The sequence below is a fragment of the Equus przewalskii genome, chromosome 7 (genome assembly GCF_037783145.1).
Source record: "Equus przewalskii isolate Varuska chromosome 7, EquPr2, whole genome shotgun sequence".
In the NCBI taxonomy this organism is placed as follows: domain Eukaryota; kingdom Metazoa; phylum Chordata; class Mammalia; order Perissodactyla; family Equidae; genus Equus; species Equus przewalskii.
Genome location: NC_091837.1, coordinates 81,951,487 through 81,967,127, shown reverse-complemented (window position 1 = coordinate 81,967,127; position 15,641 = coordinate 81,951,487). Strand labels below are relative to the sequence as shown.

General features: G+C 39.2%; 1 long non-coding RNA gene across 1 annotated transcript in view; it reads left to right on the top strand.

Moving 5' to 3' along the window:
* Window positions 1–15,641, top strand: part of LOC103553010 (uncharacterized) — a 92,304-nt gene that overhangs the window by 56,345 nt on the left and 20,318 nt on the right. Inside the window, exons 5-6 of the long non-coding RNA XR_011542084.1 lie at window positions 633–720; window positions 1,592–1,668. This is a non-coding gene — a long non-coding RNA (uncharacterized lncRNA). The remainder of the gene's footprint in view (window positions 1–632; window positions 721–1,591; window positions 1,669–15,641) is intronic.

Genomic DNA, 15,641 nt, shown 5'->3' with positions numbered 1-15,641 from the left:
TAGGTATGTGGTAGGCTATACCATCTAGGTTTGTGTAAGTACACTCTGTGATGTTCACACAATGGCGAAATTGCCCAATGACGCATCTCTGAGAACGTGTTCCCATTGTTAAGCACCACGTGGCTGTACATAGGGTTGGCAAGAATATTGGCTCCAGAGAAAGGAATAATTTAGATGATCTATGTATTAGACATTGAAATGAATAGGCTGATGAGATTGTACAAAGTTCAGAACATCTCGTATTTCCATCAGGTCAGGACTTGTGATGACTTTCTTTTTTCCCTGACGTTTCTTTCTAGATACTTAATCTATCCCTTTGAAGTGCTTACTTATTTGAACTCTGAGTCAAAGGAATTAATATCCCCCAAATTATATTATTTCTCAATGATTTTTGCTGTTATCACCCTTCCATACAGTATTTCAACCATATTTCTTGGTGATTTCAATATTTGCGCCCATATGTTTGTTGCCTTAATATGAAAATGCTGCTCCCTCTTTTCACACACTGGCAGGGTAGAGTACTGACTACAGTAACTTAACTTTTCTGTAGTAGTGACTTCTTAGTGTTCAATGGCTCTCTGACTTGTCAGAAATGGCTACATATTGTATTAAACTCACGTGTCATCAAGCAGTGCTAAGAAACCCAAATACATGGAGAGATATGGAATGAATCCATACCATTTACTGAAGGAAAGTTCTAGACTTCTCTACAGCACTCAGGTATGTATATCCTTGTGGCCATCTCTTAGAGTTTACAAATATTTAAACATTCTTACTCCACACCAAATTCCTGTTTGCCTGAACATGAGCACATAAAGTCCATTTCAAAAATTTTTTGGAAGACTTCATCATCAAGGAAGAAGCTTTGATCAATCACACTTTTCTAATGAAAAGTTATGGCTTCTTAGCCTGTATCTGTGACTCTTATGGAAATTATGTTGCATATAATCTTGAAGATCATCTTTCTTCTTATCATATTAGCGTGGAAAGATAAATACGTCCTCTGCATTTTCAAAATTTCTGATATAGTCATTTAAAATATGATTGTGCTAATGAGTTCCAACAGCTCTGGATAAAATTATGAAGAAGGAGTGATTTGAAAGAGTCATATGCTATATATGCAAAACTAAAGTATTGTTGTTATAAATGGAATAATGAAAGTGAAGTGTTAGGCAGAATGTTTAATCATAATAAGCACTCAATATTATTGTTATTACTATTGAAGTACTGTTGGTAATATCTCCATTTGAGTGTTAGACTAGTATAAGATATAGATGCATGATCTTGGATGGGTCACTTAACTTCTTTGGGCTCCCCTTTCTTTACATTGTAATGACCCCATATAATTTATAAAATACTTTAATTTACATTATCTTAATATTTCCAATGATTGCTTGAGTAGGATAAATCATTGTTTTACAGTTGAGGAAATGGAAGAATAGAGTAGTCAGGGATTTGCTCATTGTTAATGAAAGGTGAAGGATTAAACTAAACCCAAGTGGTTTAGGTCAGTGCTCCTTCCACTGACAATACTTTTCATGCTCTCTCCAGTTCTGAAATGTGTGATTCTATGTTTCTGTGATTGTTTAAGGAGCTGTTAGGACCTCAAGGACAGAGACAGTGGGGAGCTCTTGACTTCTCCAGTGGTAGCAATGTAATTAGCAAATGGTAAGTCCTCACTACATGCACTAAATTGGATCCTCTTCAGCCATGTTTCCTCTGACAAAGCATTATCAAACATCCCACCCCCATTTATGGCTGGGGTATACTCTACGCTGGATGCGTTCAGAAAGCTGGAGTAATTCTTTGATTAGTATCCCAATAAATCTCATCTATAGGGATGAGAGACTCAAAAGAGGATAAAACTGTAAAGAATAAAGACATAGCAGCCAATCATTTTTGGGTGAGGATGGAGGTAATTGGTATTTTATGGGGGGTAAGGAGACCTCACTTTTGTCTTTGCTTGGACAAATGGCTTTATTTTGTCTCGTTTTATCATGGTCTCAGAGTAACTTGTCTGAGGTTGATATTCTGTGACATGGTTTACATCTGATATGAGAATAAGAGGACCTGGCTGTAAGTGTCACACCAGCTTCTGAATATCAGAGGCTGCTCTTTTTTTTCTCTCTCTAACTGCCAAACAGCCCTCATTTCTGGAGGAACAACTTCACATGGATTGAAAGATTGCATCATGTACTAAAGAGATTACAAAAGAGCATCACAGCCTCAGGAGTTCAAGCTAACTTGTTTAACCAATTTCTGTTAAGGAAGGCCCAACTCCAGATACTGCTATATTTTGTTTTTCGGTTCATTAGATTTGGAGAAGACAATCATATTTAATACATCAGGTTTTGGTTTACAGTGTAATTTTTGTAATTTATTTTATTATTGATTACTATTTTATTGAAGTCACATTGACTTATAACATTGGGTAAATATCAGGTGTTCATCACTATATTTCAGCTTCTGTATAGACTGTACCATGTTCACCTCCCAAAGTCTAATTTCCATCTATCACCATACAAATGTGCCCATTTTCCCCTTTCGCCCTCCCTCCACCCACTTCCCCTCTGGTAACCACCAATCTGTTCGCCATATCTATGTGTTTGTTTATCTTTCACATATGCGTGAAATCATACGGTATTTATCCTTCTCTGTCTGACTTATTTCACTTAGCATAATATCCTTCAGGTCCAGCCATGTTGTTGCAAATGGCACTATTTCATCTCTTTTTATGGCTGAGTAGTATTCCATTGTGTATATATACCATATCTTCTTTATCCATTCATCTGTTGATGGGCACTTAGGTTGCTTCCACATCTTAGCTATTGTGAATAATGCTGAAATGAACATAGGGGTGCATATATCTTTTTTAGTTAGTGTTTTCATGTTCTTTGGATGAATACCCAGAAGTAGAATAGCTGGACAATATGGTATTCCTATTTTTAATTTTTTGAGGACTCTCTGTACTGTTTTCCATAGTAGCTGCACAAGTTTACATTCCCATCAGCTGCGTATAAGTGTTCCCTTTTCTCCACATCCTCTCCAACACTTGGTATTTCTTTTAAAATTTTTAATTAAAACCATACATGAATATAACTTTTTTCTCATGTTTCCCACTCTTTAAAGGCAATTATTCTTAACTCTTTTAGCTAATTCTTTTGGCATTTACCTCCATACCTCTCCTAAAACTGTTTAAGAAGTATCAAGGTAAACATGGTCTTTAGAGATAAACACAGGTACATTTCCCATCCTGCTGTTTCTGATATTAGTTTTGATTTTATTGATTACATCAGTAATTGTTTACATTATTGTAACTATGTGCATGGAATTCACAGCTGGGTCATATTCTAGAATTGCACTCTTCGCACATTTTGTTTTCCTACCATTATCAATTATCTCATTTTTTAAATTTATTTTTATATATACTTACTAACTCAAACACAAAAGCCTCTCCTAGCTGAACAAATCTTATTTTAATGCATTCAAACACTTGAAGTATCTAATCAATTTCATTTTCTTCAAATAATGACACTTGGAGCCTCTGACTTGCTCCACAGTAAACGGGTTGCTCTCTCGGCCTCTGAAGGTCTATCTTCTTGTGATGCCTTAAAATCCTGAAGATTCCTTCTACATCTCTCCAGGATTGGGTTCTCTTTTTCCTACATCCTCTATCGTCCTCTTCGTGGTTCACTGACTCACTTTTGTGGAGCACGTGCTCCACTGGCTACGTGAGAAAACAGACATGAGGATAAGAAATCGCAAACGTCTGAAAATGCCTCTTCTCTCCCCTCTACTAAATTGGTAGTTTGGTGATGTATAGAATTCCAGATTAAAAAAATATTTTCCCTCCAAAATTGAAGGTGTTTTCTATCATAGTCTAGCTTTTAGTCTTGCTATTAAAATGTCCAATGTCACTCTAATTTCTGATCTTTTGTATATGACTTTAATTTTGATCTCTGGAAGCTTATAGTCTTCTGTCTCCAATGTCCTGAAAAGTCACGATAATGTGCCTTGAGGTGGCTTACCTCTATCTAGGTTATTGGTACACAGTAGGCCCTTTTAACCTGGAAGCTTATGTCATTCATCTTGAGAAATTTTCTTGAATTATTTCTTTTTGTCTTTTTAATTTTATTTATTTATTTATTTATCTATTTATTTATTTATTTGAGGAAGATTAGCCCTGAGCTAACTGCTGCCAATCCTCCTCTTTTCACTGAGGAAGACTGACCCTGGCCTAACATCCATGCCCGTCTTCCTCTACTTTATATGTGGGACACCTACCACAGCATGGCTTTGCCAAGTGGTGCCATGTCCGCACCCGGGATTCGAACCCGCAAACCCCGGGCCGCCAAAGCGGAACACGCACACTTAACCGCTGTGCCACCAGACCAGCCCCAATTTATTTTTTGTTATATTTGTAATATAATATTTAATGCATGGAAGGGAATATTACTATTAACTTCCATTTACTATGGATTCCTTCCAGTTTGATTCTCTGTCTTCCAATCCCTACCCAAATTAAACACTATTCTGAATTTATATTCATCATTCTCTAGTTTTGTTTTTATATCTTTATCACATGAAAGTATGACCAAATAACATATTGTTTACTTTTGCTTGTGGGTGAGCTTCATAAAAATTTGGCATTATCTTATACATATTCTAGAGCTGGGGTCAGCAAATTTGTTTGGTAAAAGGCCAGAGAGTAAATGTTCCAGCCTTTGCGGGCTGTATGGTCTCTGTCATCACTATTCAACTCTTGTTGTGGTGGGAAAGCAGTCACAAACAAGTGGGTATGGCTGTGTCTGAATACAATTTTACTTACAATAACAGGTGGTGGGCCATGCGCTGTAGTTTACTGACTCCAGCTCTGCACACATACACAGGAAATGCAAGAGTTTCTTGGGTATATACAAAACAATGCCAAATTATTTACAAAAATTTTACATATTCTATCAAGTCTTCTGGATCTTGGTTTTTCCCCTTCTACAGTGTGTTTCTAAAATTCAGCCACATTGTTTCTTGTCAGTATAATTCATTTTGTCATTGCTACTCCGTTGAATGAATTAAAGCAACACAATTTATTTATCCGTTCTCCTGTTAATATATATTTAAGTTGTTTCCAGTTTTTGTCTTCTGATGTGGTTTTCTAACACATATTCCCATCAACGATATGCAAAGATATCCCCAATGCACACCTCTCCAGTACTTGATATTGTTCAGTTTCTGAATTTTTGGCAACCTGGCATGTATAAAATGGTGTGTCATAATCTGCATTTCCCTGATTGCCAAAGATATTGAACATCCTTCCGTAATTCTATGATTATGTGGATTTCCTCTTCTGTGAAATGCTTACTTGAAATGTTTTTTGTGGGGAAGAGTTTGGGGAGGCATTTTTTGCTTTGTTATTTGTCTTTCTCTTATTGACTTATTGGAGTTCTTTATACATATTTTCAACTATATATGTTGCAAAAATATTCTAGTTTGCTATTTTTTGAATTTGTTTAAGATGTCTTTTGATGCTGTTATGTCTGTCTATACATTCTTACATGCTCAGTATTTTGTGTCTTTTTAAGGAAATCTTTTCTATCTCAAAGTCAGAAAGATATTCTCCTATAGTAACTTCTAAAACTTTTGCCTCTAGAGAGGACTAGTGCTCCTTGAAAAAATAATTTTTTCTATGTCTGAGGAAGGAAATATATAAGATGAGTCTGGAACATATTGTCGCACCAGAAAGCAAAAAGGCCATCAAAGACTACTAGGGTTATGTCAAAAGGACACAGAAACCAATCTGAAAAAGCTCCCACTGGACAAAAATAAGGCAATTTGAGCATGAAAAATAATAATAACAGTGATGAATTCTTTTTTCAGAGATCAAAATTTAGAAATTTATTCATGCAATTTGCATTAGATAAATGAGAAAGTAAGGAGCAAGCTCATTTGTCACATTAAAAACTTTAAATATTGATTTGCCTGGTGTTGGTTCAAAATGTGAAAAAAAAAGAGTTTGATATAGGAATCGTTTTTACACATAACTTTTTGTTTATTTACAACTGAAGAAAGGTAAAGATTTTGAGTACAATAGTGGTTGTCTATATAACGGCGATGAATTTAAATATTTCAAGAATGTTAAAATTCCTGAGTTAAAATGATACTTAAAGGAAAAGCCACCAAAAAAATGCAACAGTGGAACTATAGAATTTCATAGGAAAATATTTAGGAGAAATTACTAATTTTCTTCAAAAATTATATTTCGAGGACAGTACAAAGGAGAAAACTAGATTGAAAGAGATAAGAGATATACTTTAAAAATGCAATTTGTGAACCTCATTTGTAGTCTGGTTAGAACTAACCAACTACAAAAGGACGAAATTAGTAGTCAAGTGGAGAAATTTAAACGACTGGCTTTTTGATGACATAAAGAAATGGTTATTTTTTTAGTTATGATAAAGGATATTGTGTTATGACTTTAAAGAATCCAGACTTTTAATGAGATATACTGAAATATTTGTGGATAAGATGAGATGAGATGATGCCTAGATTTTGCTTCAAAGTAACCAAAGTCGAGGGAGAAGGGGGGTGGAGGTGTAGGTGACACAGAGGTCACAGGGTGATAATCATTGCAGCTAGTTGATGAGTATATTGAGGTTCATTAAACTGTTATTTCTACTTTTGTAAATGTTTGAAATTTTCCAGAATCAACGTAAAATAAAAATCAATACCCTAATATAATAAAAGACCTTTTTCAATTACTTCATGGTCCCGTGTGAATCAGTGGGTATAGGGTGAACGCTCTGTTCTATGCAGTCATAACCAGACCCAGGTGTAATATCCTGTGTCACCTAGCCAAAGGGCCTAAGGCAAAGCTTACACACTAATGATTATTATAGGGTGCAATTCTGGAACTTCAAGAGGGAAGGAAGAAAGGAAGTGATGCAGAGAAAGAAGGAAAGCTGTTACCAAGTGGTCCATTACCTAACTGACCCCAGCTAGAAAACCAGCCAGATGTTCATTCACACAGGACATCTCAGGGAAGCTCTATGGAAATAGCACATCTTGGAACAGTCCTTCAATGTGAAAAAGAGAGGGCTTTACCTGTAGGCTTATTCTGGTCTCCTGTCTCTGTCTAGTCCAAGTTTGTTCTGCGGAACCTATCTCTTTCAGCTTCTGGGTTCTTTCCCAGCCCCTCTGGACAGCTTCTGGGAGAAGCATCTCTAACATGAGAAATGCTTTGATATTTTTTCATTTTTAGATGATTTCCTTAAATGCTTGTGGATGCTTGTCAGTCTACTCCTGTTTCAGAATAGGGCACCAAAAAGCTAACTGGAACTCTGCTTAGAAGGGAGCCTGGGAGGGGCCAGCCCAGTGGGGAGCAGTTAAGTGCGCGCGTTCTGCTTCGGTGGCCCGGGTTTGCCAGTCCAGATCCCGGTTGCAGACATGGTACTGTGTGGCAAGGTGATAGGCGTTGCACATATAAAGTGGAGGAAGATGGGCACGGATGTTAGCTCAGGCCAGTCTTCCTCAGAAAAAAGAGGAGGATTGGCAGATGTTAACTCAGGGCTAATCTTGAGGGAGGCGGGGGAAGAAGGGAGCCTGGGAAGAGGGGAGAAAGTGTTGAATGTAGAATGATCTAGCTGGGCTGTTTCTTTTGCATATTCCCAGTATTATTTTCTTTAGATGCCCAAAGAAGATATTCCAATCTCCTGCCTGCAAGATAGTCCTGCCAGGTTTCTGGGGCCCAGGGGGTGCCTGTATAATTCAGAATTTAGACTTTCACTTACTCCTCCTTTTTTATTATGGCAACGCTGATCTTATCTGTATCTGGTTTACTGCAATCTGGAGGTTACCCTCTGTTTTACTCCCTCTAAGGAATCAACCTCCAGTCATCTGCCTCCCTTCCTGGCCGAGGTGGGGCAGTGTGCTGGCTGCGTGGAGCGTGGGAGAGGATCTGAATGTCAAACTGCCTCTTCGACAGACTACCAGTCCTTCTGTTTGTCTATTTTTGGCTCAAGCTTCCATTCCTGAGGTCACTGGCGCTGCTAATCTTCAGCCCTTAGAGAGATTCTGTGGTTACATTAGGTTAATTATCAGCCTTCCCCCGTTGCTCACCTGCTAGGATTTCTTGGTTCTGCTAAGTCAATTACCACTCATAATAATCATTCTGCCTTTTAACCTCCAAAATGTTATTACTGTTATATTCTATTTTATTACCTTTATCTTCTTGGGTCAATTTTAAACAACAGCAGCAAAAATAAGAAAACCTTATGATATTCTTGTGTGATTTTAGGAAGATCCTGAGGTTAAAGGAGTGTGTGTAATCTCCCATCTTTAAGTTGTCTCCCAGTATTTCCCGCAGCATCCCTGTGTTAGTTGACTGACCACATTGTGAGTCTGAGGGCAGGAATTTTCAAAGTTGCAGAAGAGACATTTTTGTACTGTGGGGGGCCTTTTGGTGACCAATATATTATAGCCTAGAGGTTCCTCCTCATGTATGAGTTGTGTCGTGACTCCTTAATGATGCATATCTGAGTCAAGTGCTTTACCTGCGACACTTCAAAATGTCTTTCAAGCTTCAATTGTGGGGTCAACTCTAAATCTTGCCTTATTTTGGATTTTGCTCTTTCCTATGTCCATCCCCAAACCATTCCTCCTCAGTCACTCTCTCCTCATCTCCTACCCCTTGACACCCAAAAAGATGTCTGTTCTGGGTGAAGTAATGCAAACTGCAGAGTCTGGGAATTTGGGACCTGCCAGCCTGGTGTGATAGAGCATTGAGTAGGGAAGCTGGCGCTGCCCTGCTTTCAGCTGGGAATGCCTTCTCTTTCCCCTGGTTTCAGCTGCTAGGCCAGAGAATCTTTAGACTGAGCACTTTCCGAGTCCACCATGTTGCAGCACTGATCTTGATGCTTCTTCCTGCCAGTTTAGGAGGTCAGTAAATCATTTTTTATAACACTCTAGAGCCAAGTTTCTTAGAAATTAATGTACATACAAGTCTCCTGGAGACCTTCTCAATATTCAGATTCTGATTAAACTGGGTCTTCAGTGAGGCCTGAGATTCCACATTTCTAATAAGCTCCTTGGTGATGGATCTCTGTTAGACCAGATGCTGCTGGTCTGAGGCCCACACTTTGAGGAGCAAGACTCTGGGTGCTCTCTCCTTCTTTATTTCCTGTCTACAGCTACCCACACTGGTGGGGTGTAGTGGACACTGTTGATGCCCTGCCTATGTGCTCATGACCCAGTTCTGTCTGCTTTGTTGCTAATGGCTTGCGCCTGCAACATTTAGAGAATTTCCATTGGATGCCAAAGTTACGTCTCCAATAATGAGAGCTGGAAGTGCCTGGGAGTTTTGTGTCTCCTACAAGAGGCTCATAGCCAATAGCTGACTGTTGTGGGAATACAAAAGCCTGACTCCTTGGTCTTGATGTGGTGCAAACTCTGAAGTTTGAGCTCACCATGATAGAAGGCAGAATCTAGGACTTCACCTGAACTCTCCCTCTTGTTTGGCTTCTTCTCCTTCCTCATCTTGCCTCCCCTAGACCCTTCCTGGTTTTCCCTGGAGCCACTTCCTTAAGTAAATCACTTCTACATGAATCCTAAGCTTAAGATCTGCTTTTGAGAGAATCCAAGCTAAAACAGGTGGCCTCTTCCATAGTGGTTCTTATATTCTAATGGAATCTAAAAAGAGAGGGATTATAGCAGAAAAATTCCATATTAAGAGATCATGTGCTCTGTTTTCCAGCACCCAGCACAGCGCCTGGCACATAGTCAGTGCTTCATCAGGTTCAGCGTGATAAAGTTAATTTGTATATCTGTATGCATAAAATGGAGGCCACCTGCCCAGTGGCCCAGCCCACATCACAAATCTAAACCTAAGTCAAGAAATACCTGTCAAGGAACCTAACACATAACCAGTCGCAGTCCTCCAACTCAGTTTTAGCTTCTTGGTCTCGCAAACAGGACCTGCTAGATTTACAGGAATCCTCGACTTCTTAGCCCATCATGCCCTGTTTCTGCGTTGCCCCTTCTAACACTCTGTGAAAGCAGCTCTTCGGGAACAGTGCTCCACTGCTTGTGAGGCACTGTCCTCCCCCCAACCATGGGTTGTGTTCCCTTGAATATAGTACATCAAACTTGTTACTAATTGTTTTAGTTTTGTAATTTGACAAACTGAGTGACTTATTGGATGATGAAACCAAATTTCTTGAAAGAGTTGATTTAAAACCTTTCCTGATTTTTTGATCATGTGGTCATGGCAGAACCTGAGCCCTCATGATACCCAAGTACCAGCCGAGGCAGGGCTGGCCCATTCGCTCTCTCACCTCTAAACCACCCGAATACTATTCGGGGATCTCTAGGAGATACAGAAGTTTCAGCATCATATGTCGCCAGACCCCACTTAGATCTGTGCTGAAGGCTTTAGTGGTTGGCGTGACTGCCCCTGGCCCAACCTCCACCCCTGCCCCAGGAAAGAATACCAGAGCGTCTAGCAAATTGCCACGTCAACACAGAGCTGCTGACCCAGCGCTCCTCCCTAATAACATATCTTTCTAATCATGAGGAAAGACAGGAAGATCACTCCACACGCAAACCCCATTTCCTCTGTATTTGTAATGGCAGCACAAATCACACAGCTGCTGTGTCATGTGGCAACCCTGCAGTGTACGTATTCTTGCAAGACTTTTGGAATGCAGGCCCAGCAAATACACGTATGGTATGAAGCATCATCGTCATTCTAAGGACAATGAATTTGCATGGCACATTTTGAGGAAAATGTTCACAAAATCTTTTTATTACGCTTCCTCAAAATATTGCATAGCATAAAGAGAAATGGAAGAGAAAGTGAATGAGTATCATGGCCCATGTAGAGGCGAAACAAAATAATAGAATTAGAGATGTAGTTGACAATAGAAACACACAAACATAAAAAGTTAACCAAATGTTTGCCTCAAGTAACAATTTCCATCCCTGAGGAGAGGTTTGAAGCATCTGATGTTGGCTTTCAAAGGAGTGAAATCAATGACAAAGGATGTTTGCCTAAAACACTCTCCCATACACTTGGGTGACAGGTAAGTCTCTCTGTTTTACATTTTGCATTGCTGGTCTGCATCCGCTGATTCTTCACACAGTTTTCTCTTGTTTAATGGGTTATTGTAGTATTGGTCCATTCTAATTCATTTCTGATTATTCCTTCATGCTTTTATAGTAGACTAGGAAACCCAGTTCGTGTGGAAACAAAAACAGACACTTTTCCTTGCTTTCATTATGATAAAGCACTTTGCATATGGGGAGGAAAAAATTGCATCCTGAGATAATTAATAACACACTCAGATCTGGTGATGGTCTCTCAAATAATAAAACCTCGAATAAACCTGGACTCCCTAAAAGAAACAATTGTATTTCTGATGTTTGCCACATGTTTCTTTTCTTTAAGATTGGCACCTGAGCTACCTTCTGTTGCCAATCTTCTGGGGGTTTTTTCTGCTCCTCCTCAAAACCCTCCTGTATACAGTTGTATATTCTAGTTGCAGGTCCTTCTGGTTCTGCTATTGGGACTAGCCCCAATTTTTGCCGTATTGATATGACAAGGGTGCATGAAAGTTGTTTTTCCACCAGGAATGACCATCATGGATGGACTAATGTAAATTTGGAAACCTTAGTAATTTTGCACATTTTTTTCCTTCTGAAACCTAAAGTTAACTTTTTCTTTTCCTATCTACGTGTTTCTGAGTCTGGGTCCTTTTTTGATACCCATTGCCCAAGTGTCCACCAAGATAATGCCCATTCAAGTTCTATATTTAACATCAACAGAAATGTGTAGACCATACCACAGTTTGTCCTGTCAGTACAGCGATGAGAAATAATCAAAAAGCTGTCCCACCCTTTACTTCCATCTCTTGGAAGAACATTAGAGGGTTTCCAGTTGGCAACCGATAGCACCATCTTGTAAATCCCTTTGCAATTCTTTTCCAGTTCTCTCAACACTGGCCCAGCCTGGGCAGGACCCTTTACTCTACAAATCATCGTGTCTCTCTCCTTCCTTCCTTTTTATCAGCTCTTGATTGCATCAGTTAATTTACCCTCTGGGTTCTTTTCATTTCCTCCTTTGGTTTTTTTTTTTTAAAAGATTGGCACCTGGGCTAACAACCGTTGCCAATCTTTCTTTTTTTTTTTTTTTGTCTTTTCTGCTTTATCTCCCTAAACCCCCCCTGTGCATAGTTGCATATCTTAGTTGCAGGTCCTTCTAGTTGTGGGATGTGGGAGGCGGCCTCACCAAGGCCTGACGAGCGGTGCCACGTCCGCACCCAGGATCCGAACCCTGGGCCGAGGCAGCGGAGCGGGCCCCTCCTTCCTTTTTATCAGCCCTTGATTGTATCAGTTAATTTACCCTCTGGGTTCTTTTCATTTCCTCTTTGTTCTGTGCATTACTCAGCTTCTCCTGCCTGGAAGCTAATCTATGAAGCAAGAAACATCCCCACATAATAGAAGCAAAGAGAAAGGAGGGAGGCAGGGGTGGGGGAGATTGTGAACACTCATTCATTAACAATTCATCAGTTTATTTTAATTTATTCATTTCATTCAATAAAAATCATTAATATTTTTAAATTCACAGTGAAGATTTAGATTATATTAATTAAAAAATATTATGTTACTATCATAAAACTTATCCATGAGCATAAACAGCTATGCAAAATATTTGCCTCTCTCTACTCCCACCCCACCCCACCCAGTTATTCTCAACTTGTTTAAACATATGTATTCCTTCCTGATTCCGTATCCCAGTCTTTGTAATTGCTTTTGGACTGCTTTGGCTTTGGTGATTCTTAAATGCCTCTTTTTGCTTTTTTTTTTTTGGATGAAGACTTTCCCACCTAATTTCTAGTCTTCTTGCTCCTTATTTTTGCTGTGGCTATTTCCTGGGATGAGAACGTCTCCTCCCCCCTCACCGCACGTACCTGGATCCTTCACCCCAAACTCTAACAGAAGGATGTTTACATATCTATCTTGTTCTCTAGGCTATAATTTTGCAGTCAATCACATTTGTTTTTGCTTTGAGTAGAGCAAGCATTCAGTGAATGTTGAGTGAATTTAATCCAGTTGAATTATTTTTTACGCTACTGAATCAAGCTCCCAGCTACGCAGTGCCGTCCTCCACATCATTTGCAGGTCCGTTCCAAGACCTTCTCTGTGAAACTTCCAAGAACCACTTCATCCATGCCCCACAACCCTCTCCCATCAATGCTGGGCTGAAGTAACCTCCTCATTTGTGCTCCTCTATTTTTGTACTTACATGCAGACAGTATTTTTTTTCCTAGTGAAAAGAGCACAAGGCTTTGTTCAATTAATAACAATAATAAAAATGTAATGATGAATAACAGTCATTGAATATCTACCATGTACCTTCACTGTACTAAGCAGCTTACATGTGTTGTCTAGTTCAATTTACATAGTGACCATATGCGTTAATACTAGTAGTACACCACAGCATAGAGGAGAAAACTGAAGCTTCAAGACCTGAAGGCCCCTGCTCATGAAGGCCAGCTACGCAGTAGTAAGAGTCAGAGCTGGATTCTAATTCTCTCTGGGGACAGAGTTAAGGATGTTTAGATGCCTGTATTTGTGCTTTGGAGGAGTATGTACTCAGAGACACCTCCACTGGAGAGGGGAGCCGAGATCAGCATGAGATGTACTTGCAAGCCCCAGAGAGCAAGCGTTCTGTGTAACGCATCATCTAGTTTCATGGTCCTCTGTTTGGTTAACTCCACCACCTTTAACAAAATTTCATTAAACAATTTCAACCCTCTTCTAGCTGAGCTCAGAGTGCTAAAAAGTAGATGATGTTTGGCAACTAAGAATTGTCTTCTATCCAACCTGGGAGAAGCCAAGTTTTAGTTTTATTAAGGAGGGAGGGTATTTCTATCCTTGATCTTCACAGAGCATTTACTGATTTTCTCAACTGGATTATCTGGTTATATTCTCCTTGTTTGAAACATTAACATATTCTATTATTTTCTATTGTGACATTTATTATATTGTTCTAAGCGTTAGATTTGCTGGTGTTATTTTCCCTCATTGGATTCATTTCTTTGTGATAACAGGGATCACATCTTCCTCCTCCTTAATCTCCTGCAACTTCTCACTATTCTCCACTGATATCAATAAAGAATAGTCCTGCATGTTTGCATAGAGCAGAATTTCCCAACCTCCGCACTACTGACATTTTGGGCTAGAGAATTCTTTGTGGTAGGGGCTATCTTGTATACTGTAGGATGTTTGGCAGCATTTCTGACTTCGACTCACCAGTGGCCCTCCCCCAAAATCTCACAATCAAAAGTGTCTCCAGACATTGCCAAATGTTGCAACATCACTCCTAGTTGAGAAACACGGATAACGAATATTGCACCATTCAAATTGCTTTCACATGAAAGATGGCCATGAAAGTTGAATAAAAGGAGTGATACATAAAATCTGGCTTAAATTCGTTGAATTGTGTAAATGGAATATTTATCTTGGCAATTTCAAGATGTCTCAAAATATGTGGCAGAAAGGGAGCTAGCATATATGTAGTAAACCTGCTAGGTGTTAGGCACTTAACTCATATTGGCTCATTTAACAACCCACAATATGTAATGAAGTAAATTAATATCAGGACTCAGGGAAGGTCCTGTTGTCTCAGATGTTATCCACTGACAATTTAAGACCAGTGTGATGATAAAAGAACAGCATAATAGTTAAGCCCACGAGCTAAAGAGGAAGATAGTGGGTTCCAAGCCTGGTTTTGCCACCTACTAGCTGTGTGATGGGGGCAAGTTACCTAAACTCTCTAAGCTTCAATTTCCTCACCTGTGAAGATAGGGTTTTGTGAAGATTAAATGAAACAGTGCATGCAAAGTACTTAGAATGCTGTTAAACCTTAGTGATGCGGATCAAGGCTGCCCCAGGGAGAGAAGCCCAAGGCATCCGGCCCTACATACCCATATATATCATCCTCCGGGAAGTACAGGATGTTCTGTATCATCCTCCTGGAAGTATAGGATGTCCTGACTGGATTCGACCTGATATGTATCCAAAGTTATAGGACCACCCGATAACCAGACCTCACCGGCACTGACACCATTTTAGCGTCTTTTTTACATGATTTTTCATTTGTCTTGTAAAGAAATAACTCACATACCTATGCCTTATAAATTTAGCCCTGCCCTCCACCCATTGCAGCTCTTCACTGCCCATGGGTCCTGTCCCCGTGGTACTCCACGCTATTCTCTGAGTAAAGGAGCACTACTACCAGAGCTTGAGAGTCCAAGAAATATTTCTTTCAATTCCTTGGCCATGCATCTTGGTACTCAGTAAATATTAGCTTCTAAAACTAAAAATATTAACTTTTATTACATAAAAAGGAGCACATCAATCGCAAACTCATCAATTGTAAGATGTAACCCAATTTCAGAGGCATTAAAATATACATTATCATTTTCCCGAGAGCTATTGATGTTCTGTATCTTTTCGTGTGCTTATTGGCTATTTGTACATTTTCTTTTGTGAAGTGGCTGGTCAAATGTTTTGCCTGTTTTTTAAAAAATTGAATATTTGTCTTTGAGGTCATTATTATTTTGAATACAAGTCCTTCATCTGATACA